Here is a 27,969-nt window from a genome sequence, read left to right on the forward strand (position 1 = left end):
AAGTTGAAGACGTAGGTATATTTTTTTCTTGCTTTTTAAGTTAAAAGTTGGAATTTATGCTGATGAACATTTTCCATCTTGACTAACACTTGCTGCCAGAGAAGTTCTTCTCTCAAGAAAACAGATATCAAGTGGACAAGAGGAGATTTCAAGCCTCTGTGATTTGATAGTAGTCACATTTCACATTCTTAAATTTAGAGCTGTAAACAACCATATTGGTTTTTTTCCTTTTGTATATCTGCTGTTAGTCAATACCTGGGTACTGACTGGCACATAATAGTTGTTTAGTAAGTTTGCTGAATGAATACATTTATGAAACTCACTATTTCCCTGACTGTAATCTTTTTCTGATATATGAAAATGTAAAGATAAAGGAGTATTATTAACGTGTTTCTTCTCTTTTTAAAAATGTGAACAAAATATCGTTAAGATTCTATGTGGGTTTGACTCAGAATGACAGAAGAGTGTCCCCATTCTATGTCAGTTAGCAAGAGAGGAATCTCTGACTCACATTTCTCTGCCTATTCAAATGAAAACTGTTTTAGGTAATGCTGTAATGTTTAAAACAAACAAAAAACCCCCAAAGCTTAGATGTAGCACAAAATGAACCCTAAAAATTAATGACTTGGAAAATCCACAGAGTTCATCTCTTTTTTACGTTCCAGATTTAAACTTTCTATGGCACACCCACCATTCAAGACCTTTAAAATTCTAAAGGGTAGCCATCTTCTGAAGTGGTGAGGGGACCAGGAGGTCACAAATCCTATCATTCGTTAAAGCATGGGGATAGGAAATTGCCAGCGTGGTCTCACCTACTAGAAATCGTGCTGATTGTTAATAATAATGCCGCAGAGGGCTGCTCTATGGAAGGTCGCTGATGGCCAAGGGGAATCCATGATGCAGGTGCAATGGCTACTCTTGCTGTATTCCTCACTTCTTTCTTTAGTGAGCACCCCTCACATTTGTGTAGGGACTGTAGCTTTGGGGCAAAATGGAACCTTGGAGTGATGTCATTGGGGGAGGGATAATCAAAAGATTGGAAGTAGCTTCAGAGTTGGGAGGCCCTGTGACTTTTATTGGCCCGAACAGCTACTAGAGCTTCTCTTCATTGATTTGGGGCCTGCTCAAGATGATATACATATTAAGGGAACACTGTACTGGCAAATTCTTCTCTATTTTGAATATGGAGCCCTTCATCAATGACTGTGAGGGTATTATTTCAAGAGGAAAACGTGTGTTTATGTACCAAGGACATGCCCCGCTTCAGCTGAGCTGTCCTAGAAGACATTTGCATGTCGGCAGCATTTTCTCAGCAAGATGAGGAAAACTGGAAGGAGTTAAACCATAATAGAACCCCAAATAAGCTGACCCTTAAATCTAAATTCCATTTGTTTCAGACTAAAAATCTTTTAAAGCACTCACTTGGCACGAAGATACTGATATTACTTCCAGTTTATATCCAAACAAGCATTTACATTTTTAGTGGGTTACAGGTTATCCTTCAACTTGTGTTTCTAATGAGAAATGGAGTCACAAAAGGAACCGTTCTTTACCAACTGTTCTATGCCATGTCTGGAATAATGGTGACCCACTCTTGACCCAAGAATTCTCCTCTTGATTCCCAGTTAGATAGGAGTTGGAATTTCGTCACCACCTTCATACCAAAGTGAACTTTCTATGGTGAGAGGGTGATTATAAAATTGTGCTTAGAGCAAACAGTTGATAGAAACCAAAAACAGAGGTTGACACAAATATCCTGTTGTCAGTGTACATCCAGTTTAGACATTATATAGAAGAACTAGGGGATATCACCCTAAGACTTAAAGATTTTGTGATAAGAAAAAGAATATGGTGGCCTATTTATTGATTTTTTTTCATTCAGTCAGTAAACATTCACTGAGTGCTTACACCAGGCAAAGTACTAGGCATGGAGAAAGAGCGGTGCCTCTGACCTCAAAAACAATGTGTTTGGGGAAACAGTCATGTATATAGGCAGAGTTCAATGCAATGAGTGGAGTAAGGTGAGCTCTGTGCAAAATGCAGCAGTATTCCATGGGAAGAAGCATGTATATTTGGCAGGAGGAGAAAAGGTAATGCGCTGACTTCTGAAGGAAGAGCAGAGCTTGTCACGCATTCCAGGTGGAGGAAACAGCATGTGCAAAGGTCTGGAGGCGAGGAGGAGCATACTGTGTTGAGGGAGTCATACTCAGTTTGTATTCTCGAAGCAGAAAGTGTGAAGAGAGGGTTAGGAGTAAAACTGAAGGGGTGGTACTGGCGAAATGTTTTGAAGACCCTTGAAGGCCAGACTAAGAACTGTAGATTTATCTTGTAGCACATGGAAAGCCGTAGAAGAAATTCAAACATAATCAGATGTGCATTTTAGAAAGACCATGTTGTCAGCAGACTGGGCAATGGATTGGAAGTGGGGACAAATTAGCGACAGTGAGACTATATGGTGGTTGTTTTTACCTGCCTGCTTGGTATGAGAGTGCTAAAGAGAACTACCTTTCACTAAATAGATACAAATCCTCAAACCCTGGCAAGAATAAAGGCATAAAGATAGCTTCCAAAGAGGCATCTTTTAAAGAAAAATGGCTATTGACACTGGGTAAAGGTCGTTGGTTAATTTTGTATGCCCTGTGTATACCTTTTAGGGTCAAGGATACGTTGCTCATTGTTTTACTTAATTGTATGATTGGCATTCACCTGAGCTGCCGTTTCTGTTACTGTGTTGGAAGACAGGGTGGGGTTGTAGAAATTGTGCTACCAATTGTGTCTCTAGTTTAGCTTTACCTCCTAGTCTTTGTAAGACCTTGGGGGTGTCACATTACCTCTTTGGGCTTCAGTTTTCTTAGTCATAAAGTGAGGGGCACAGCATAAGTTGTTTGTAATGCCACTGTATTTATATTGTTCTATGACTTGTGACTCTGTTTGCACTTACTAACCTCTCCTAATGTTTATTTCTTACTTCATCTGAATGATTTTTCACAATTTTAAGAGGGACAGAAATGTTTGGAAGATAATTCCAGATGTGTTATTTAGGGCAAAATTCTGTTTTTTGGGGTTTTTTTTTTGCCGTACGCGGGCCTCTCACTGTTGTGGCCTCTCCTGTTGCGGAGCACAGGCTCAGCGACCATGGCTCACGGGCCCAGCCGCTCCGCGGCATGTGGGATCCTCCTGGACCGGGGCACGAACCCATGTCCCCTGCATCGGCAGGCGGACTCTCAACCACCGCGCCACCAGGGAAGCCGCAAAATTCTGTTTTTATTGTACTACTTTTAACACAATTAGCCTTCCTCCTGGAAGTAGCAGGATATTGGTAGCCGTTTTGAAACTGTGGCCTTTCTGCTCAAATGAGTCACTTTTTATCCTCATATGAACAAAAAGATGACTGTTTAATCACTTTCAAAGTCTACTAGGTTAAGTTGATAATTTAGCTCTGATTTTTAGGTTGTGGATTTTCCTTTCCAAAATGATTTGTTTCTCGGGTCAGATAATTGTATATTCATTCTCAGAAAGCTAACATACGGATAAAATCGTGGCCCTGAAAATTATAGAAAATGTACTGCTTCTAATAATACTTTCCTTATTTTAAATTCCTCATTTCCTTGGAAACTTTCTGTTATTTAATGCTCTTTCTTTTCACTTAAGGGCCTGTTTACATTAGTAATACATCTTCCAGAGCTCTGGGAGTTCATAGGGTTTGTACCTACAAAACAGCACAGCACTGTTTCTGTGCTTCAGAGACGTGCAGGGGTCCCAGGGCAAATCAAAATGTTTTTAAATGTATGACATGTGTGAAGTTGATGAAAATTCATGACTTCTCTCTGTCAGGGCTGCTTGAGCTTAAGTCATCAGAGAAAGGTGAGTGTAAAGAATTTTATTTAATACTTTTAATTCTGGAATCGTTCCCATTCCTTGTGATTCCACGTTTTAGTTCTGTTCTATTTAGTAGACTGATTACGAAAATAAAAAAAAAATTAAAAATTAGCAGCATGCTCTAAATTGGTTTTCAGAATTTCCTGCTTAAACCATCACTCAGATGTATAACTTTTAAAGAGGAATTGAAATGTGGTTTGAGAATGTAATCACGTACTATAGAACATGCAAAATACATGTGAAAGACCACACGAGTGCTGTTAATTTAACTGATTATACTTTATGCTTTAGAAATATTTTCAAATTTATCTTTTAAAATTGAAAAGAAAATATTGCAAGAAAATTTTAAGAGATAAAAAAAATCCAAAATGCTTTTGATATTGAGATCAGCTGTTTTTAAGTAAAAATCCATTCAAAGCAAAATAAAAGGCATTGTGTAGTGTGTGCTGGCTAAAACTGAGAACACAAGAGCATTGCAGTTAATTAGAACCAATCAACAGGATGCTTTGCAACATTTCTCACATCAGTGCACCATCTGATCTTCATAATACAAATTTCCCACAGCCTTGATGCAAAAAGGACTAGAAATAAATATTTGAGTCATTAAAATATATGATGTATTTCAATTGCTTTTTTCAATAGTTATTTTTAGGTCATTGTTATGAAAATAAGATTTTGAAAATCCCCACATGTTTTTCTATATGTGTTTTAGGGGGATAATCTTAGTTACATTTTTTTGGTTTTAATTTTATACGTGTTTGAACATGAGAAAAAAATATCAAATTTTGAAAATAAAACTTAAAGCATGAATTTGAGTTTTTATATGATTTATGTATGATTACTGTACTTTTGAAAGATAACCGGGCTTTTCCTGGACTGTTGAGCCATTATATTTTGAGTGATTAATTACAAATAATGAAGTACTACATCATTAACAGGATACTGAACTAAGTTAATTGCATTAACATTTATATCATATATGTCTTAAAAGAATACACAATACTTAACACTATTATATTTCTACAGTTTATTCAATGCTTGGTTCTACTCAGAAGTTTTACTTTAGTTTCCTTTATTATACATCAGGAATTGTTCTACGAGGACAAAAATATGGCTTTTGCCATATTTTCATGAAGTTCATAGTTTGTTCATTATAAACAGCATTTGTTTTCCTTTTCTTTGCCCCCTGCATCCTATATTTTATTTTATTTTATAATTTTAGTGTGTGTGTGTGTGTGTGTGTGTGTGTGTGTGTGTGTGACAGATGCTTTGTTGTCTTCTCACATTAAAGGTAGAGCTCCCTCTGGGCCACTGAGGTGCTTCAAAACAGATTCATAAGACGGCTTGTTAAAAATGTTTAACTTGAATCAGAAATATATACATCTCGACAATAACTTATAAGTTTTTCTCCCTTATAAAAGTTAATTTGTGAACGTCTAGCAGGTGCCTTTTTTAGAGGCAAAAATAGCTCTGAAACTGGTGCTATTAATAAGAGAATTGTCTTCCAAACGAGTAGATGATCCGGTCTCCTATATTTATAAAGTACAACTCGCTGACGGCAGTAATTTACTCTTCAGACTGCAGTCACCTCTTGCAGAAAGGAGACGTGCTTTAGAAGAAAACAAATACAGCCCGCTTTTGACCATTTTTGGGTTTTGTTTGTTTGTTTTGTTTTAATCTCTATGTTTTCTCCTATCGCGTCACACAAGATGTTTTTTTCTCTCTCCGCTCCCAAAAGGAGGTTTCTGCTGAATATTTTCTTTGTTGAGCACTCATTGTATATTTCTGTAGAAAGAAAAAAATCATAGTTTCAAAGAACTATCTTCTCTTCAGAACCAAACTTTTTTCTTTGTACTCTTCTTGTCACAGATTTGATCTACTTCATTGCAGGAGGGTGTCTCTTAGCTGGGTTCTCTCTAGTAAATTTACTCTTTCTATTGCTTTACGGAGACAAATAGCTTTGATGGCAAATACTTTAGAACGCTCATCTTACAAGTACAGAAAAGACTATGTTAGGATGTAAACTTTTTTTCTGACTATAGAGCCTGTTAAATGCATAGTAATATTTGTAACATTTAAAGAGTCTGATCCATTTGCCTGTCAGGATTGGAGCAGTTGCTACAAATGTTCACTGCTCCATGAAAAGCAGTTTCAATAAATAACAGCCTGAAATGGGCTGTGTTGCAGTTAGTTTGGTTTATAGGAATTAGAGTAATAATGCTCTAAAATTCATATTAAAATAACTCTGTGTATCTCTAACATCACTATTTTTTAAAGCAAACAATTTAAATAGAAAAGTCATTTGATAAAAATAATTGGTTCGCGTAAAATGGGACTCACATTCTTCTGCCAGATAATGATTCAGCAGCTACTCTAACTTCACTGGTACTTCATTAGATGCAATTCTCATTCATCTTGAAGTCTTAAGAAAAAAGCCACGTTCTTTATTTTTAAAAATTATTTTTAAAGTAGTAAACAAATGCAGGAGAATAGAATCAAATCTCTTTACTTGCTGTTATTCAATTCTTTAAACATTTTCCTAGGGGACAGGAATGTCATATGTTTAGTTTCAGGACAAAGACACCTTTTTAAACGAAGAGCTTAAAGAAAATCTATAAAGAAGTTCATTTAATAGAAAGTAGGCTAACTAAGCTTTTGGTTATAAAAATTATCTACGTTACAGATTAGAAAATAACTAACATCTAATGAACTTTAGAACTAATATAAAGTTAATCTTTAATAGAGAACATTCTTAAAAAAAATAAAAGCAATTACAAGCAACTTCTGGAGTTCATTTTGGGTAACATGTCCAGGGGGCACATTTACTGTTTTTCTATGGTTTTCTATGGTAGAGCTGATTTAATTTGGGAGTTAAGAAAACCTATGTAACTTCAGAATGTTTTCAGGTAGTCGTTTTATGCTGGACTGGTTTTATGAAGGACTAGTTTTATGCAATTAACAAAAACAAAAACCTTAGAGTCATATAACATTAATTAACTCATTTATCAATTATGGATTATTATTACTGCTATTATTATTTTGCTTGAAAAATGACCAAGCTATACAAGCCAGGAATTTCACGTTCCTAGCAATGGTTTAAAGTTCTTTTGATAGGTTAGCAGTTAATGAAAAGCCCCTTACATATGCTTCATTAATATTCCTATTTATATTTTGAGACTCAAATGAATTTAAAAATTTAAGATCATTAAATGATTTTAGCTGCATGTTGTGTTAAGGCAAAAAAAATCTATTGTAAACTGATTGAGTTCATTTAAGAGAATGTTTGCACTTATGTTGCTTTTTAATGGAAAGTTGCTAAATGTAAAAACATTTGTTAAAATGTTTTATTTGTTAATGAAAACAATTCCATAGATATGAATAAATCTTCCCTTTCTTGACTTTCTATCAATTTTTAATTTATTTTAAAATAAAATTATTTATCTTCAAAGGAATGAGTAAATATATTTAGAGTTCAAATTCACTTTAATGAAAGAGAGTTTAAAATCTCCAACAGGATAGTGAACTGTTTACTTGGCTTCAGTTTGTCTGTCATGTACATGATTTGACAGAACTAACTAGTGAAAACTAACTAACCAAAACCAGAGATCAACTGAGAGGATAGTCAAGAAGGAAAAAGGAAGACTTGCAGGAAATGATATTTTCCCATCAGTGGATAGGCATGCATACATTAAAGGCATAAAAGGCAGCAGGGGGAGAAACAAAAGCTGTATACCGAGGATTCTGCAAGTCTGAATTAACCAAATGGAAAAAAAAATGAAATCATTCTGCTTAAACTTGTTCACTAATAAAAGGAGAATCGCTTTTGTTAAATATGCTTGGTGTGATTATCAAGCAAAATTTTTTTCTCCCAGACATCTATGAATAAAACATGTGTTTGAGCATTAGGTAAACAAACAATAAATGGATGAGTTCAGTTGCAACATAATAACATTTTATTTAGAAAACATATATAATCATATTTGTATTGGCAATCCAAATTTAATGACTTCTTTCAGTAAAATTAAAGTGCCTCACAAATAGCATCTTATGCATAAGGATTGCTTATTCTTTGCCCATTTTTCTCTATTTTTCCAAAGAAACAGATTTTTAAGGTCTCTGCTGAACCATACATAAACTAGATGAAGCACGATTTCTCAGAAAAAAAATTTCCTTTGGATCATCTTAATTTTAGGTTACAGATGTTGTAAAAATAAATTTTAAAATACATTTCTAGGGCTGAGAGAGAAAATGTTCTCAAGTCTAGTGTGGTTTGGGCTGATTTGAACAAGGCTCTGTGTATAGCTGAACCACAGTCTTTGGCTTATTAGCCATTTCATTAACACAACATCTTCTGTAAACTATGAATGAGAAGAAACCATTTACAATAAGGAAAGCAAACAACAGAATGAATTTCCTGTGTTGGTGTTTTATAAGACTGTTAAACAGAAAATGGAGGGAAGAACTCTCTTTAGACGATATCACTTAATTAAGTAAAGCATCCTAATCAGAGTCCCCTCCAATTGTAATGACTGTAGGGTGTCAAGTACATTTCTCTCTATATTAGAGTATCTAACTGCAATGATTTATTGATATTTATTTTAGAAGTACAACACAAAAGCAATAAAACAGGAAAAGCAGGGAGAAGGGAACATGCTATTTCTTACTGCAGGTACAATCAGAGCACTTCAACAAAATTCCTGATTTTCTTGTGGAAGGTTTTCCTTTCGAAAATAAGAGCACATTTTTAGATGAGAATATTCCTTTCCCTCATTTGACTCTTTCAAATATTCGCTGTGACGTTTCTTTGTCCATTGGGTGAATCATTGATTAACTTTCTTCACTGCAAGAATCACCACAAATGAGTGGATGAGCACCTGCTGTTTTCTGCAGTGACATTACTGGATTGCATTTTACATTGATTTTAGTCTTAAAATACAGCTTCTCTGTATGGGAGAGAGATTTGAGACAGGAGAGTCAACACACTGTATAGTCAGACAGACATTGGCTGCCCTCCAAGCTGCACACAGCATAAACCTGTTTATCTGCCACATTTCACAAATCTCAAAAACATAGGAATAATCAGGCAAGCAACTGGATAAGTGATTCACACTAGGGAATCTAACCAATATTCTGATGAGAGGGCTCTATGATGCTAAGACTTTGGGGCAAATAGACTTGTATTATAGAAACTGCACATAATAAACGTGATTAGTGGTTCAAAGGAGAAAACACTGTATACCAAAACGAATTTGGAGAGGTATTCCCAACTCTGTGGACCTTGGTTGGATATTTATGTGGAAGTTATCTGGCTAACTGAGCTCAAAAATATACTTTTACCCATATCATTTCAAAAACTGGGGCAATGTGCATTTGGACTTAATATTAGTTGACAAGATAATTCATTTCTAGATTCCTGGGTCTAAATATTGGAGGCCAGTGCCTTAAAACCACAAAATACAACAACATATATTTAAAATTACCAAACATGCTTAGAACCTATTTACTTTGTGGAAGCAAACATTTCTTAAACAGTTACACTCATTTTTGTAATTGAGGATTAATTGCTTGGTAATAAGTGAATTAGGCAAATAAAGGTACGATTATTCATACATTTACTGCTTTCTTTATTTTTCTCTTAATTTCTGTTATTTCTTCCTCAATTGCTGATCTTTTAACCTCTCTTTTCCTTATCTCAACGGTTATTGTGCTTTAGCATTCAGTCGTAAAATGGAAGTTCTCGAAAGTTTGGGGGCTAACCTCAAAAGTATGCTTTGGTTCTGAAGATCTCTTAAGATTGTTTATGAATTTCAGGCTTGGATTACTTCCATAAACAAGACCCGGTTATAATTACAGCAAGATGAATTGTCTATTTGCTTGGTATGTTTGTCTATTAGCTTCTAGTATAGACCTACCATCTTAGTACCAAGAGAATGTAGGTTTCTCTACATTTGCAAACACAAAATAGTATTCCAGAGAGAAGAGGAATCATATAAGGCATTAAAATTAATGTTGTACACCCCACAACTTTTTTTTTTCTGTGTTGCAGAGACAAAGGCATTGCTAAAACTTTTGACACTGGAAAACTTGGTTAGATTAGTAACCAAAGATATCATCATTTTAGCAACAGGAAATCTCGGAAAAGGTAGGTGACTCTGAAATTGATGTTCCAAATGAAATTTTGCTACTTTCAAACTTCTTGATTAAAGCCTTGCCTCAAGGGAACCTGTACTTGGGTCTACTGCCAATTGTATTGCCAATTTTTTTTTTCTTGCTTTGACATTTTCTCTTTTTCTTGCTTCTTGTCTCAAGTTTTCTTTCTTCAGGATCAGACACAGTAACTGAGTGGCTCTGCTGATCAGGATTCGAAAACCTAAAATCAGAATCTACCACTTAGTTTAAGTCTGCCCTGAGCAATCTATTCTTTAGCAACAGGACACTTGGGTAATATGGGAGCATCTTTTCTTCTTCACTTCTCCCTGATCTTGTAAAATGTGATAAAATTTTTTTCATAATTTTTAAAGTCTACTTCATGGGAAATCTTGCTGCAAATACAGTATAAAAACTAAAATGCATTCCTTGAAAGATGTGTGCAGGTAAGTGTCAAGTGTAAGTTTGGAGGTGGTCAAGAGTGATATTAAAATGATCGATAACCTCATCAACAGTCTGAAGGCTCAACACACTGATTTTTGTAATCACAGGAAACTTTGTTAACCTCTCTGCATGAGGTGGGTTTTGAGTGTATGTCCATAAAGTTGCAGTAGGGTTTGTGATCCACGAGATCAATCATAGCTCTTCCCTCAGCCATAACGAACTCTTCTGGAGGATCTTTAAAGGGGTGGTTATTCACTATAACCAAAATGTCAAAAATAATCACTAAACCCCATATAATCTATACACCATAGAAACCTAAGAAATAATAGATTGGCTGTGAGTGAACTTTTTAATTATAAAAGCAATACAAACAGGATATAAAGTTAAAAAAAACTTCTTTTCTTTTCCCCTAGCCCCCTCAATCCCATATATATATATATATATATATATATTTTTTTTTTTTTTTTGGCCAAGCTGGCATCTTGTGGGATCTTAATTCCGCGACCAGGGATTGAACCCGGCCCCAGGAGTGAAAGCGCTGATTCCTAACCACTGGACCACTAGGGAACTCCACTCATATATTTTATTTTATGTTATTTTTTAAATTATTATTATTATTTTTTGTGGTACGCGGGCCTCTCACTGCTGTGGCCCCTCCCTTTGCGGAGCACAGGCTCCGGACGCGCAGGCTCAGCTGCCATGGCTCACGGGCCCAGCCGCTCCACGGCATGTGGGATCTTCCCGGACTGGGGCACGAACCCGTGTTCCCTGCATGGGCAGGCGGACTCTCAACCACTGCGCCACCAGGGAAGCCCTATCTGCTTAGATTCTTATCCAGGTGTGTGGTTAACCTTTTTTTCCCAACTTGGGCCAGGCTTCTAAGGAAGTGCTGTTCTCAGTCACTCGCGGCTGGTCTTCATCAGGTAGGAGTCCTCCAGACTTCCTCTCCATTTTACTATTCAGCTTCTCTGTGTTCAAAAAACCCAGAACATTTACATGACATGTCCCAGTCACCGGATTTGAAGAGATATCCTCATCCTTGAAACTTCTACTCCTTATTCAATATTTTCATTTGGCCTGGTATCTTATGAGTCCCATTTTTAACCTTAAATAGAAACTTGGAAGTGCCTCTTAATTTCCACCCTAGATTTCAGCCTTTTAAGTTGAGGGTTACTTTAATCTTCTCAAGGTTATAGTCACACAAGGAAGTTTAGTTTGTATTCAGCATTAACATGCTAGGTGCTATGTAGGGGCTGTGGATGCAAAGATGAATGAAACAGAGTTCATGCCTTCCAGAAGCTCATAAAATAGTGAAGAGACAGCACAAACTAAAGTACAGGCTACTCTTTGATAAGTGTTAAGACTGAGGTATTTAATAAAAGTTCTATGAAGTCCCACTTCTGGAAATGTATCCTACAGATATATCTGTATATGTACAAAAGGACACGTAGACCAATTGTTCACTGCAGTGTTGTTTGTGATGTTAAGGAACATTTTGAGTGTCTGTCGACAAGGACACTTTACGTGGTTTTAATAAACGCTCTCTATGTATTGATAGGAAGTGATCTCCAGGATATATTTCTCTATGAAAGAAGCAAGCTGCAGAACATGTATAGCATATGTTGCCTTTTGTATATGAAATATAGGAAAATGAGATAGGAAACATAGGGAAATTAATGTTTGCTTGTATATGCATGAAAACATTGTAAGACCCAAAGAGAAACGAATGCAAGTGCTCACCTCTAGGGGGCATCAGGGATTAGTGGGGTGGCTGGGAAAAGGGGGTGAAGCACAGCTTCTCAATGCATGCCTTTTTATGTCATTTTAGTTTTTGAACAATGTGAATGTATTGTCTATTCAAAAATTATATTAAGTAAATTTACACTGTAAGATAAAACTCCCCCTTCTCAAAGCTCTGTATTCTCTGAGGTATTTGGGAGTGCTTAGCTGCATTGATTTGGGATAAAGATCATTACATGGGATTGGACAAGGAGACTGAACAAGAGAAAGAAGCCTTTTTAGAGACCACGGAGTTTTTCATACCATATTCTGAGACCCGCTATCTTACTGAAATTATTTTCAGCAGAGCTAGGAGGAAGGATCTCTGCAAAGTTCTCAGAGATGAAATTTCTTATAAACAGGACATATGTAAGACATGGAGTAGATTTCATTCTTTAAACATCCTGTAGACCAGGCGGTTCAGAGTGGCCACCTCAGGTTTCCCGTGATGGCTTTGTAGGAAAGGCATGATTTGCCCATATCTTGAGTTGACCTGCTTAAGTCATGAAATTGAGCAATGTGGAAATGTTCTTCTTTAACTTTTAAATAAAGGTCTTATGCAGAAATGCTACTTTTCTTTGACAAGGATGTGTTCCCTAAATTTCCCAGAACACCACATGAAGGTGATTTGGGGAAAAAATAATAGGATAGAATTAGATCTTGAGAATTCTTTGGTCACTTCCATGAACTGAGATTATGAGGTTATGAAAAAGGGAGGTAGAGAATAAATAGCTTGTGAGAAAAAAAAGTTGATGATAATTTCATAATAATAAAAGATAGTGTTAGGAGATTGTTGAAGAGTGATATAAGCATCACACAAACCACACAGGGACAGAAAAGACTGCTGGTGGGTGAGGGGATTTCACTTCCTTGTACGTTTCTGCACCGAATCTCCTCACTATTACTTCTACTACTACTACAGCTGCTACTGCTGCTGTGCTCCTACATTTTCGGCTCATTTTAGCCATTTTTGTCCATAAGACTACACCCAAGTGATAAGCCCTGGTTACCCAGGGAGCTAGTGGCAAGGCTGGAAACATGGAGGCAGGTGAGCATGAAGGTAGGTGACTCAGCAACTTCCATTCACCAGTTTATTTAATCGCTCCCCCGCCCCCTGCCCCGACCCATATCATTTAGTCTCTCAGCTGGTCTCAAATCAGTCCTGTGGTAAAGGATCTGAATAATCCTGGTGACTTGGGAACAAGGCTTCCAGATATGATAAGGTGACCATAATAACGTATTCAGCCTAAACCTAGTATCAGGTACTTTTTCAAAGTACTCGTGACTCACCATTTTTATGCGATTCCCACACAAATGGGAACACGTGAAGCAGCTATTGCCAGCAATCAGGGCTACTTGGCATCAGTAAGAGGGACTCAGGTGAGAAACAACTTTGATTATAGGTATTTAGCCCAAATGTACATCAGTTGTAACTCCGTAAATGTATTTCTTTTAGCAGCTAATTGAAATACTTTATCAGTGAAAGTCTTGACACGACAGTTATACAAACACACATGTAAGAACATGGGGAAATTAAATAAGACTTACAATATACATTTTAACAAAACGATGCTTAATTTGTACTCCCTTTGTAATTTTCACTAAATATTGTGGTGAGTGTTTCTTACTTGAAATCCTAAGTATATGGGCATTTATTACACACAATATGGAAGTACTTCAGGAGGTTTGTGATTAACGCCACGGTATTCAGGCACAGTTTGCAGAGACTTCCAATCAAAGACAAAGGGCCCAAGAGGATGATGAAACACACAAAATAGATGTATATATACAACCAAGGACTTAATTCAGATGTCTCGTATCAGATCAGCTCTAGCTCTTGGCGTATCAGGAATGTCTCCAAACAAGCATTCTCTGCACCTGGCCCAAGGCTGCCCTAGGGATCAGCGCCTGGGTAGGGTGGCTAGATAAATACGAGATGCCCAGTTACATTTAATTTCAGGTAAACGATGAATAATTTTTAGTATAAATATGTCCCAAACATTGCACGCAACATACTTAGGCAGACATATGCTGTAGTTCTGATGTGCTTACTCTCTGAGGCAAGATGCCCCACAGGTTTGAAACCCCCAAATCCAGAACTTCAGTCTAGCACCATAGTCTTGGTTCTCTTATTGTGTACTGCCCTCACCCTCTATTGCCTAACCTTGCATCTTCCTTATAGAACATTTTGTTCATACTGCATATTTTCAAAGAATTTTTTAAACATTAGTGATTGGAGAGAGACATCGTTGCCTTCCCACCAACTGTAATACAGAGAGAACACTAAAACCTACTTTCTTTTCTCTCTCTCTCTGCCAATTTTGATTTTTCAAAGGCAAGTCCTTAAGGTTTAGTGCTAGATTTAAAAGGGTGGGCAGATATGGAATAAGATAGGAGGGTGCCTTTCAGACTAAGTTTGTACACCTGGGTTGGTTTCCAGGGGTTGTGGTAAAGGTAGCTACTCAAAGGCTTAATTTTAAAATTTCTAGGTCAAGCCAAATTCCACCACTATTAAAATCCAGCAACTAAGGAGATGAACAGCAGTGTGGTAGAATAAAGAACAACGGATGTAGAGCTGTCAGATTTGAGATTGAGGCCTGGCTCTGTACCTGAGCCAGCTGTGAGATCCTAAGCAAGTCCTTCAGCCTCCATGAACCTCAGTTTCCTTCTCGATAAAAATGAGGATAGTGGAGAGATGAAGTGACCATAATCATTGTTCCCAAGCCACCAGGATTTTTCAGATCCTTTACCACAGGACTGATCTGAGACCAACTGAGAGATTAAATGATATGGGTCGGGGCCGGGGGCGGGGGAGCAATTAAATAAACCGATGAATGGAAGGAGAGATGGTGAACTATGGAGAGAGATACTGTGTATAGCAATGATTTGTAAACTTCAAGTCCAGTCTAGATGTTTGTAGCGATGATGATGAAGATGACGGCCAAGACATAAAGAGACATTACAGGAAGTCATTTATTAAAGAGATATTTTAATTCAGACCCTAAAAATGTTAATACCTACTCGGTTCACAGGATTTATATGCACAAGAGTATTGTTCTTATATGGTTTGGGAAAGAAAAAAAAAACAAACCCAACTCCATGTGCTTTTAGAAGAAAGCTTACTAAAATCTTTTGTGTCTAAAAATGGGATTTTAAAAAATTGAAGTATAGTTGATTTAAAATATGTTAGTTTCAGATGTATAGCATAGTGATTCAGTATTTTAAAATTATACTCCATTAAAAGTTATTACAAGATAATAGGTGTAATCCCCTGTGCTATACAATATATCCTTGTTGCTTATCTATTTTATACATACTAGTTTGTATATCTTAATCCCATACCTCTAATTTATCCCTCCCCCTTCCCTCTCCTCTTTGGTAAACATTAGCTTGTTTTCTATATCTGTGTGTCTGTTTCTGTTTTGTATATACATTCATTTGTATTATTTTTTAGATTCCACATATATGTGATATCAAACAGTATTTGTTTTTCTCTATCTAACTTATTTCACTAAGCATAATATTCTCTAGGTCCCTCCATGTTGTTGCAAATGGCAGAATTTCATTCTTTTTATGGCAGAGTAATAGTCTATTGCAAGTACATATACCACATCTTCTTTATCCATTCATCTGTTGATGAGAATTTGGGTTGCTTCTATATCTTGGCTATTGTAAATAGTGCTGCTATGAATATTGGGGTGCATGTATCTTTTCAAATTAGAGTTTTCATTTTTTCCAGATATATACCCAGGAGTAGAATTGCTGGATCATATGGTAGCTCTTTTTTGTGTTTTGAGGAACCTCCATACTGTTCTCCATAGTGGCTGTGCCAATTTATATCCCCACCAACAGTGTAGGAGGGTTCCCTTTTCTTCACATCCTCTCTGACATTTGTTATCTGTAGATTTTTTGATGATAGCCATTCTTACAGGTGTTAGGTGATATTTTTGTTCTGATTTGCATTTCTCTAATAATTAGCAATGTTGAGCATCTTTTCATGTGCCTATTGGCCATCTGTATGTCTTCTTGAAAAATGTTTCAAGAAAAATGAAAAATGTTTCAAAAAATGAAAAAACCTGAAAAATGTTTATTCAGGTCTTCTGCCCATTTAAAAAAATTTTTTTAACACTGAGTTCTATGAGCCGTTTATGTATTTTGTATATTAACCCCTTGTTAGTCATATCATTTACAAATGTTTTCTCCCATTCTGTAGGCTGTCTTTTTGTTCTGTCAATGATTCCCTTTGCTGTGCAAAAGCTTTTAGGTTTAATTAGGTCCCATTTGTTTATTTTTGCTTTTCTGTCCCTTGACTGAGGAGACACAGCCAAAAAAATATTACTACGATTTATGTCAAAGAGTGTTCCACTTATGTTCTCTTCTAGGAGCTTTATGGTTTCAGGTCTTACATTTAGGTATTTAATCCATTTTTAGTTTATTTTTGTATATGGTGACAAGTGGGGTTTTTAGAGTATAATTTATTTATGTGGCATCACATTGAAAAATGGATAATGGAAACATTTTGTTTAAAGCCTTCTATTTTGTGTCAATACTCATTCAACAACCAACCTATTTATTTTGTACAAGCCTCAGACGCATTATTATTGTTGTTGTTGCTGTTGTTATTGTTATTACTATTTAACATTACAGGTTGGAGTCTTTGATGCACAGAGGAATCTTTCATGAGGTGTTGAGTGTATCCATCTGCTGAGAGATAAAGCAGGGAGAGCAAAAGAACAGATGGGACCAGAGGTCTCCTTGTTCCCTTTTAGCACTTCCATCCTATGCTCAAGAAGGGTGACCATTTCAGGAGGACTGAGCCATCAGGGCACTGGGTACCAACTCTGATTGAAGAATATTTATCCTTGCTTAATTTTACTTCATTTTTAACTACATGACCAATATATATGTGTTACAGAAAACTAGAGAATATGGATAAGCAAAAAGGAGACAATCATCCCTAATTCTATCCTCCAGTGTACAGTAGATGTGACTGTACCTGCAAGATGCAGTGGTGCCCAACAGAGCAAAAAGCATAAAAGTGGCATCTTCCACAAGAGTTATTTAACCAAGCACATGTGAGACACAACCCAAGACCTGTGCATGTATGTGTGTGTGTGTGTGAGTGTATATGTGTGTGTGAGGGCAAACTCTAGAGAAGGCTCCATCTCACCTAACTTCTTCTTCCCTAAAACCAGTCCTAAAACTTGTTACTAAAGTGATAAAATGATGGTCGTTTCCTAGCATTTGACTAAACTACTCCTGTACTCACAAGCGTCCTCTAGTTTTCTGTGATTCTTGGATTGGGCTTAGGCCTCTCTGTCTCCCACTCCAGAATTTCTGGGCTAATGGTACTATTTATCTTGTAGGGTTGTTGGAGAATTAGACAATGTAATACCTGGAAAGGGTTTAGAACAACACTGGGCACATGGTAAGCCCTCCTCAGTATCAGCTCTAGCATGATTGCTGTCTAAATTCACCTCCCAAACAGGCCCCGTTTTCTGCTTGGTGCTCTGTGAGAGACTTAGGCTTAAATTGTGACTCACCATGTACCAGCTATATGTTCTTGGACAAATTAAGTAACTTCTTGGTAATGTGAATTAGCCCCACACATCTGGAGTACGTATTGTGCCAGACATTGTGTCAGGTGCTGCAGACCCATGGAGAACAGCTCAAACGTGGATACCGCCTGCCAAGCACTCAGTGCCTGGGGAGTGGGGACAGTAAATACTAATACGGAACTGTAAGGAAAGCACATTTGTCCACCTTGAGTTGGATCAATAGTTAATAGATGAATCCAACAAATCAGGAAAGTAGAGAATTATAAAAAATATTATCTACGTGCATTAAATGTTCTATTTCAACTTAAGCAGATTAGAGGTTGCCAGGGGACAGGAGAGGGGGATCAGGGAGTGATTACTGAAAGGGTACAGGGTTTTTCTGGGGTGATGAGAAAGTTTTGAAACGAGAGAGAGGTGGTGGTTGTACAGCATTGTGAATGCACTGTCACTGAATTGCACACTTTAAAATGGTTAATCATACATTATGTGGATTTCACCTCAATTTTAAAAAAGCACGTAAATGTACCTTATTTTTGCCAACCTTTTGAAATAGGGCTAAGGACTTTTCTTTAGGTATATGTCCAATAACTGAAGTCCCAGCTCATCTTCCTGGCATAAACTACTCCCATAACATATATATTTTGATTTCCAGTTTTAGTTTCTTTAAATTGGGACAAGAACTTAAATACCTGACAACGTTGTTAACCAACTATACTCCAATATAAAATAAAAATAAAAAAAGAACTTAAATATCTGAAAATCTATCTGAGAGTCCGTTTAGATTTATGATTTTTCTCATTTACAGCTTTTACATGCACATATAAAGTGACAGCAGTTTTTAGCATCTCACATTTGTGTCTTTCTACATTATTTTTCATAGAAAAACAACTTTCCTTCTGTACTCATATTTTATGAATTTACATAATATTTTGTTGAATAATATAACAACAAATAAAACAGATATAAGTTTGGAACAAACACATCTGGCTCTTGTTAGGCATACAATTCAATTCAACTAGTGGCAGCAGAGTTAGATGGGTGTACTAGAGAGTAGTTTACCATGTTGCATCAGTGGTGAGGCCAGGGCTATAGTCACTATGTTTTACAGGGGAAATGATGTGTATCAAGTGAGTTGGTTACGTGGAGGTCAGTTCTGAGAGCATTTACAATACATGGATGCCCGTAAGAAGGATGTTAACCTGAACTTGGGGAAGTGATTATAAGATGAGATCTAAAGGTTTGGAATGATCTAACCAGAAAGCTAGGAGATGGTGTTTCAAGCACTGCAAACACCCAGAGAGAAAAGAGAGCACCTACAGTAGAGGAAGAGCAGGAAGTATGGCTAGGCTGTGGTGTGCAGAAGGGGACGTGTTGAAAGTGAAGCTTGAAGAGGATCTTACAAGCCACATTAAGAAGTTTAGACCTTATTTTAGGGACAGTAGAAATCCATGGACAAGTCTTAAGGAGGACTGACATAACTAGACTTGCATATTGGAAAGATTCCTTGGACTGCATTCCAAAGGATAGGTTAGAGATGGTGGTGGGGCAGCAGAGGGATGGGGATAGAGGTGAGCGATGGTAGCATCTCAACTGAATGTAGTGCTATAGGGGGCAAGGGAGAGTGCTTTGGGGGTGAGGGAGAGAGGAAAGACCTGGTTCAGATGTTTCTGGCTTTGGTGGTGGTGCCGTTTACCAACATAGAGCACATGAAACTAGAGTAGTTTGGGGGGAAGATGAGTACGTCTTTGAACATATTGAATTTGAGGTTCAAAGAAGCTGTGGGATGTCCATTGAGTGGCAAGACATGTGACTCTAAAGCTGGATCAGCACAGAGTAGGTGTTAAAAAATTCAGTTTCCCTTTACCTAGTATCTGTTTCCTCACTGCTTGCCTTCAAGGCATTCCTCTGCTGTCACCTCCTTTCCTCTCAGTCTCCTACTTTTTTTTTTTTGGCTGCGCCAGGTGGCTTGTGGGATCTTAGTCCCCCAACCAGAGATGGAAGCCAGGTCCCGGCAGTGAACGTGCCATGTCCTAACTACTGGACTGCCAAGGAATTCTCTACTTTTTCTTTTCTTTTTTTTTTTTTAGCATTTTGGTGTATTTCTCTCCAATATTTCTATGCTTTAGAAAAACACAGTTGAAAACATACTGTATGTACTCTTTTCACTTGCTATTTTAATGTGAGCATTTTTCTGTTATTATTACTAACTATGATTTTTGATGACTGCTAGATATTCCCATCTTACAGATGTACCAAGCTTCACTTGGCCATTTTTCTATAGTTAGCATCTAGGTGCTCATGTGTTTACAAACAAATCTTTGTTCATATTGCTGACTGTTTCTCTACACTAGGTGTCTAGAAGTGGGATTACAACAGTGAACATTTTAAGGGGAATAGAAACTAGTTTCATATTAAGGATTGGAAGTGATACTGCTGTTTTCTCACGGGACTATCTTTTTAGTACTTGAAAAGTACTATCTTTTCAAGTCCTGTTGATATTATCACCAGAAAAAGGGGGCTTTATGAATCTCATTTATCTTTTATATTTTGTTAGTAGCATCATCTTCTTTCATCTTAAAAATATTAATCATCTATTTGTCTATAGTGTTACACACTGTTCAGAGGGGATTGTATAGATTTGATCCCTACATTCTAAAAGTTTACAGTCTAAGCGAGAAATACCCATGCAGGCAGGCATTCTTAAGATTCACCAGAATCAGACAGAAACTGTTAAAACTACATCATGGATGGACCTCCAAGTGTGTCTAGGGCAATCACATTTAAAGGATCAGGACCAAAGGACATTTATTACATAGACTTAGGGGGAAGAGATCAGTGGGGACTGGCTGGGACACCCAGCGCTCACCTGGACCACATGTGTAGCCTGCTCATTCCCTCTAAAAGTCTCTGTTGTAACCTACTTCTCTCTTCCAGTGCATAATACCAAGTGGCTGCTGTCAGAAATGTACTGTAACCACCACCTGCTTGACCTTTAACTTCCTCTCCCCTTTCTCTCTTGACCTACCTTTCCCATGTCACCTTTCTGTCTCCCAGCCTCAGGCCCCAGACTACTCCTGCCCTTTATAGCAGGGGTGACCGGTGGCACTGGTTTGAAGAGCTTACCGGTTCTCCTGTCAGCCTGGAGTTGTGTTTGGAAAGCACAGGCCCCGACCGTGGCTGTCAGCCCTCCCAGACACCATCTGCTGCCTGTCTGTCATCATCAGCTTCAGGTACTGTGCTCATGGGTCTGGGCCTCCTCTTACCACCCTCTGCTGCAGGTGTCCTATGAGTGCCGCCCTCCCTGACATGAGAGAGCCCATTCTAGATTCTAGGAACAAATCCTCCCTTGTCTGCCTCATTCCCAGCGAAGATAAAAATAACACTAATAGCAACAAAAAACATTTAGTGAGTGCTTATTATTATTCCTTTAATTGTGTTGGTCCTTCCATTCCTGGCCATGACAAGAGACATGATATGAGTTACTCCTGAAGAGATCTGGTGACACATGTGGACAAAATCCCTACCTGTCCGCTGCTTCTGTGCCAAGTCCAGGAATGGTGCTTGCCTGCTGCTTCCAGTGACTAGTCACAACGAAGGAGGTCGTCAGAAGCCAAGGTGCTGTTAGGAAGAAGATTCACTAAAAGAAAGGCACTGACTTCATTCTTGGGCAGATGCTCTTCCTGTGAAGCAACTGATCCCTTTACCTAGTTTTCTTGTTCTTCCTGAGTCTAATCTGTTTTTATTGTGTTTCAGCTACGAGTATAGTAGAAGTAAATTAGAAAGAACTTTAAAAAGCTTTCCCCCCGCCATGTTGGCTTCATGCTAATATGAACTTATGGTCTGGAAATAAGTTTTTTGATTATCTGGGTATGCAGTCATCCTTACCACTGAGTAACTAAGAGGTAATTATCACCAAATATTCATCCGCTGAGGGGGAGTTACAAGTTATGGCAGGTGTTCGGTGAATAATAGTAATGCAATTTATTTTACTGTTTACTCGCAGAATGATCAGCTAGTAAGACACAAATTATAGCAACAAGGATATATTGTACAGCGCAGGGAATTATAGCCATTATCTTGTAATAACTTTTAATAGAGTATAATCTATAAAAATACTGAATCACTATGCAGTACATCTGAAACTAATATTGTAAATGAAGTATATTTCAGTAAAAAGAAAAAAGAAATTAGACATCAAAAAACCCCACAAATTATGGATTGGTACTTAAAATTATTTGGTTTGTAAGTCCTCTGTCCATCCATATTAGATCTAAACTTTTTTCAACTTTATTTTACTAATTATGTTTCCTGTGCATGAATCACATAATCATGAATATACTGTGACGCTAACTACCATGCATGTACTCTCTCAGTGCTTGAAGTAACCCCATGAGGCTGATATTAATATTATTCCCATTTTATTGATGAGGAAACTGAGGCTCAGAAATTGAACTCCAGAACATTCTGCTCTCAGCCACTGTACTGTGATGGCATTTTTCATTTTAATATATTTTATTATTTCATGGATTCAAGTTTATCATGATCTAAAACTTATCTCCTGAACATACCAACTATTTTTAGGAAAAGTCTTACTAGGCACACCTGGTATATAAAGTAGATATTTTAAAAAATTCAACATTACAGGAAACTTTCCTAAAACTCTTTTGTGCTGCATAATTACCATATATCTCATAGATATAATATTAGATTCATGAATACAAAAGTTTCTCTTTTGTGTTAAAGTAATGATGAATTATAAACTATTTAGAAGGGTGAACAATTATGGCTGGTATGAGCCCCAAATCCTTGGGAATTTGTCTGCAATTAGAATGCTCAAGTAAACATTAGTTGGACCGTTCTAAATCTTGGATTCTGTCTTTAACTTTGCTGCAAAATTAAAACATATCATCTTGTGTCCTAATTTCTGATCAGGCATAGGGAAATATTAGGAAGTGGAGAGATGTTGAAATGCCACACCTAAAGTCCTGTTTGGTTCAGTGTTCGGAGGAGCTGAGATGGGATTATGAACCGACTACTGTGTCTTCTAATGAGAGCTCTTTCTATTCCGCATTTATCAGATGTTAATTATTCATACTGCATGACTGAGGATTTTGGAGTCAGAGATTCACCTGCAATATTTGGAATACCAGTGGAGGTCTACATCAATACAGAATTTATACAGCAGCTGGTGCTAGTCGAAGCTAATGATGGAATTTCAGTTTAATAAAAAGACCCCCAACTGAGCACACCATCTTGAAAAAAGTATACTTATCAAACAGCTTTCAATCAGTTCAAGAGAGACACCTTAATTGGGAAGGAGAATATTTGAGAGTAGTTTGTCATTGTGCCAATTCCAGATCAATAACTTCACGTCTGTGCTTTGGTAGACATTGCTTTTGCTTTATGTTAAGGAACCATATCTACATCCTCTCCATTTGGATAAGGGGATCTTTGTTTCATTTGACAATGTTAATTCTTTTCATTCTCTGTATCTTCATAATAAACATGAGACAAATTTAGACTTGTGATTATAATGGTCAATATTATTTTTTATTTTAAAACAAATTTTATATTTTTGTAACAGGAAAGCAGTGTGTATGAGGTTTTTATATTTTCAAAAATTGTTTCATTGAACTAAAAATTATATGAGTAAAATTAAATTATGGTGGTTTAAGTAAAGGAAGAACATGCTGAGCAATGATGATCTCGAGTCATTTAAAATTATCTTGGAGAAAACTATACAGAGTAACCTACTAACAAACAAAAAAATGGGTTTACTTTTAGAAGGAAGGATCTGGAACACTAAAGAGGAATGTGACTTGGTCATCAAGTCTTAGTTTCCTTATTTGTTAAAAGGAGATGTTCGTTCAAACTGGTGACTTTCAAACTATTTGTAACGTCTGGTCTTAATGGTACCTAAGGGTCACTATGGACCAGCAGGGCAGGTGGAGAGGGCAGAGAGGGTCGTGGAACAGCAGCCCAAACGTGAAGGTGGAGGCAAAGCTGCAGGGGAGGGCTCTGCAGTTCCCTCTCTCACTTCAACCTGGACAGAGCATTTTTTTCCCTTCCTTCCTCTTTTCCTTCCTTCCTTTCTCTCTCTCTCTTTCTTTCTCTCTCTCTCTCTTCCTTCATTCCAAAATGCATATCTATTTACATAGATATAAATTAACACATAGAAATACTGAGTTTCTGTAGACAATTTCTTTTTGAAAAATAGGGTCTCACTGCTAAAATGTAGTTTGAAAATCACCAAACTAGACAATTCTAAGTCCTCTTCCTTCTATGAATTCCTTCCTTCTAGTAATTCTTTGATTACTGTTAGGATTTTAAGATCCAGAAACAAAATAGCAAGGGAGGCTGAAGATTTTTTAGGACACACAACAAATATCTATCTTGTATGAATTGTAGTTCTGCTAAGATGCAAAGCTGTGGATAAAATGGCATCTTGCAGACCCCGACAGAGATTCGGTCTATGGTGAATAGGTCTAATTTTTTCTTTTTTTTCAGAGCAACTGTGCAGGACAGAGCCAAGCTCACTTAGGCACTTAATCTACTAGGTGATGTTTGGACAGAATGACAGAGTTATGGCCTAATTTTAAAAATCAAAGTCTCTTGCATTTAGAGGATCATACACTATAAAAGTTGGGGAGATACCTTGAGATCACTTTCCTCATTTTATGTGTTCACTCAACAATTAAATCAGTAAATTTTTATGAAATGTGTCAGCTACTATGCTGGGTGTTGGGGTAATATATATTGTCCTATCTGTATAGAGATTGTTTTAGTGGAGGACACAGTCAATTAAACAAATAATCAAACATGTAAGAATATAACTACAAATTTTTAGAAGTGCTATTAAGTACAAGAATATGCTTTTCTGAGGTCATATATTAGAGAATACATGAGAACACCAGGCTGTAGGGAGAGAAAGTGGCCTCAGGTCACTAAGCTATGCTTGAGGAGCTGACACTAGTCTCAGTCATGTGTTCCCTCCATCTCACCACTTGGGCTGTGGAAGTTTAGGCCAATAGTAAGGGCTAAGTGATGGAAATCAGAAATCTCTGAGTTCCTTTTCTGGCATCTACACTACTTTGAAATGTTGGGCAACCTTGAGAGACACCTAAATATCTGCACTTAAGAATGGAAGCTTCAAATTTTTGAAAATAGTTTTTTAACAATTTTTAAAAATAACTGTTTTAAGGTATCTCTGTTTCCAATATGGTTGACAAGAGGCTGAAAATGGTCTGCAGAGGTAACAAAGTCTGCAATTAAAGAAAAGCAGTCACTTAGTAGCTACAGCAAGATTCCTGTATTATTACTAAAATTTCTAGGCTGCAACCAGGTTCAGCAGCTTCCTTGAGTCTCCTTTTGCAAACTTCCTCCCTCCTCATCTCTTTTCCTTCTACCCCCACCTGTACCACAATCCTTGTAATCAAACTAGCTTCTATCTTTGCATATTTTTAATCTATGTTCATATAATCCTGTGTAAGCATATATATGTACACAATAATATATATAAATTCCCATGAATGGGTTTTGGGGGCCATGTTTTTTGAAAAATAGATCATATTATATACCCCTTTCACTGGGAAATGCCTCAGGAAGATGTCTCCAAGTTAACTGGTATAGTTCTACTTCTTCTACTACTTCTATAGTATCGATGGGTATTTATAGTGAATGAAAATTTGATTATTTCTTGAGCAGTAGGGCGGAGTGAACTCTGGGTACAAAGAAGATAAAACACTACAATGAAAGGAAAAATGAGGTACAGATGCCTAAACCATTTGGTATCTTTTTGATAGAACTGATTAGTGGAGGAAGAGACATTTCTCTTCCTGAAGAAAAAAATAAAAATAGATCTTCAATACCTCAGCAGCAATCTTCATCATCAAATCAGTTCCAGACCACATGGGATGATTAATTCTTTCAGCCCCCTCAGAAGGTGAGAATTTCAGAAATACCATTAGTCAGAAATGAACTTAGGAAAACATTTGTAAAATCTCTTGTCATCTCAGAAGAATCTTAATACAACAAACTACTGAATTGTCAGTAAAACAAACTGAACCTCCCAGTCTTGTTCACTTAGGAAGGGGGATCTAACACAGAAGATGGGCTGGATAGAAAGGTCTAGAATCTAGATTGTTCGGTGTATAATTGCTATGCAATTGCTTGAGCATTATCATATCCCTTAAAACTCCTCTTATGTTAATCACATTCATCATTTCGGTTCCATTTTCATTAAAAGAGAAAACATCTTCATACCAGTACTACCTTAGAATCTGCTGACTGACCCAGCTTTCAAAGGCAGTATCTTCTAGTAAAAATATGTCTCTTGTTACATGTACAACCAATAAAGCAAAACTAGCTAGTACAATTTAATGTCACCTTACTGCAGACTTCCACAACACCTATCACTATTTTATTAATGTCTTAATTTAATTCAAAGCATTAGAAACCAAGGTGAGTATCAGATATTGCTCCAGTATCCACTACTGTGTCTTCTGAATTATCTGGGACTGACAGTGGGTTTGGGAGGGGGAGGTATCCTTGAATTTCTAATGAGACACCTCTTTTCTGTTTGCTGATTTTTTAAAGGTCATGAAGAGCTGGTTGAGAAAGAAGAGAACATGGAATATCTAGTTTTAGATCATCCCAAACTTATCTCATCAATAAAATGTCACTTCAGGTCTGCTTATTTGTTGGACGGGAAAGAGGTGGAACTTCAAAAAGGCCTGGAGTAACTTCGTGGATTGAAGAGAGACCCTCTCAAATCAGAGATGAGGACTTTTTCACTTGTATTTTTCAAACGCAAACTTAAAAAAATAATAAATTAACTTTTCATTTCAACACCTTGAAACCTTAGAAAATTGCATTATCACTGATAAATTATTAAAATAACTTTTTTCTTTTTCAGACATAATAAAGACCATTTTCAGAGACCTGTTGTATAGCTTCAAATGGAATAAATAGATAAGTGAGCTGCTTTCTATTTTCATTCTAGTTACAGGGGAGGAATTTTTTTGGATTCCGGATGTTAGCAGTTCCCTTTAAAAATTACTCTGGAACCCACTATAAATGAAAGAAATATGTATAGGATGCAAGTTCAGTGTGCTGTCCTCATTTACCCAGTGGAATTCAGAATAAGCCCCAGCTTGTGAACATATTAAAGCAGATTGAAATGGATATTAGTGGGATTTGTAAGGAGAAGCACTCCAGTCAGTCAAACATGCTATGCACGAGAACTTTGATAATGTTGTTTTACTGATAATTACCTGCCGGCTGTCACCTCAAAGTGGGATTTCATGCAGGTTCCTGTATTTAAACATTACATTTGGAGCCAAGCCTGCCAAGACACTTATACCAATCTGGCCATGTCCGTTTTATTTCACAATTATCTGTGACTTTCTTCGTGAAAAGCAATGCGGTTAACTCCCTTTTAATTGTGTTTGATCTGTGTGGGCAAGAGACCATCAATACCGTGTTTCCACTTCCCTGGCCCAGAGCGGGTTTTGCCTCTCTCCCTCGCAGGCATCGGCAAGACACCAGAATTACTGGAAAGCAGCACTTCCTGATGACCAGCATGAATATTCATCGGACCTCAGAAACTGGTCGCTGGGGCAAAGCAAAGACCTTCTACTTACAAACGAAAGGTGTTTTAAATAGGAAAGACCATCTTCCGTGGTCCTCCTGTGTGTCTAGCGTGTTCGGGTCCTCCAGCTCTGCATCAAACTTCCTTTTCTCTGTACCATGCCCCCACTTTTTTCCCCCCATACTGAACTCCTAATTAAATTTAACAGTTTCAAGAGTTTAAACTGTATACCTTTTTAATTGTGTCCTACTTTGTATTGGCTGATGCACAAGTCTGAAAATGGATATTACAGCTTTTTATGATATAATATCACCCTAATTGGTGCTTCATAGGCCGTGGCTGAATTCTTTTCAATTAAGCGTTAACATACAGTAACTGTTTCTCTCTGCAAATGCTGGAAAGCCATTCACAAGAGAGGACTGGTACTGCACAATTCCAAAGTACCTTAATGTGTCAAAAATGTTTTGTGAAGAAAGCTACACTGTAAATGCAATCACCTACATTGGTGTTCCCATTGTTAACCGGGAGTGAAAGTATTGCTAATTGTCCTGCGTTTTAGCTGGGTTTTTAAAG

At 37.1% G+C, this 27,969-nt stretch overlaps 1 long non-coding RNA gene across 2 annotated transcripts in view; it reads left to right on the forward strand.

Annotated features, from left to right (window-relative positions):
* Nucleotides 1–27,728, forward strand: part of LOC309818576 — a 40,005-nt gene extending 12,277 nt beyond the window's left edge. The window contains exons 2-5 of one of the 2 annotated variants that reach the window (XR_014296357.1): nucleotides 9,926–10,021; nucleotides 20,862–21,037; nucleotides 26,722–26,781; nucleotides 27,336–27,728. This is a non-coding gene — a long non-coding RNA (uncharacterized lncRNA). Of the gene's footprint in view, nucleotides 1–9,925; nucleotides 10,022–20,861; nucleotides 21,038–26,402; nucleotides 26,782–27,335 lie in introns of both variants that reach the window. The other variant, XR_014296358.1, reaches the window with a different exon arrangement.
* The last annotated feature ends 241 nt before the right edge of the window (nucleotides 27,729–27,969 follow it).

The sequence above is a fragment of the Grampus griseus genome (genome assembly GCF_964374135.1).
Source record: "Grampus griseus genome assembly, chromosome: 2".
Lineage (NCBI taxonomy): Eukaryota > Metazoa > Chordata > Mammalia > Artiodactyla > Delphinidae > Grampus > Grampus griseus.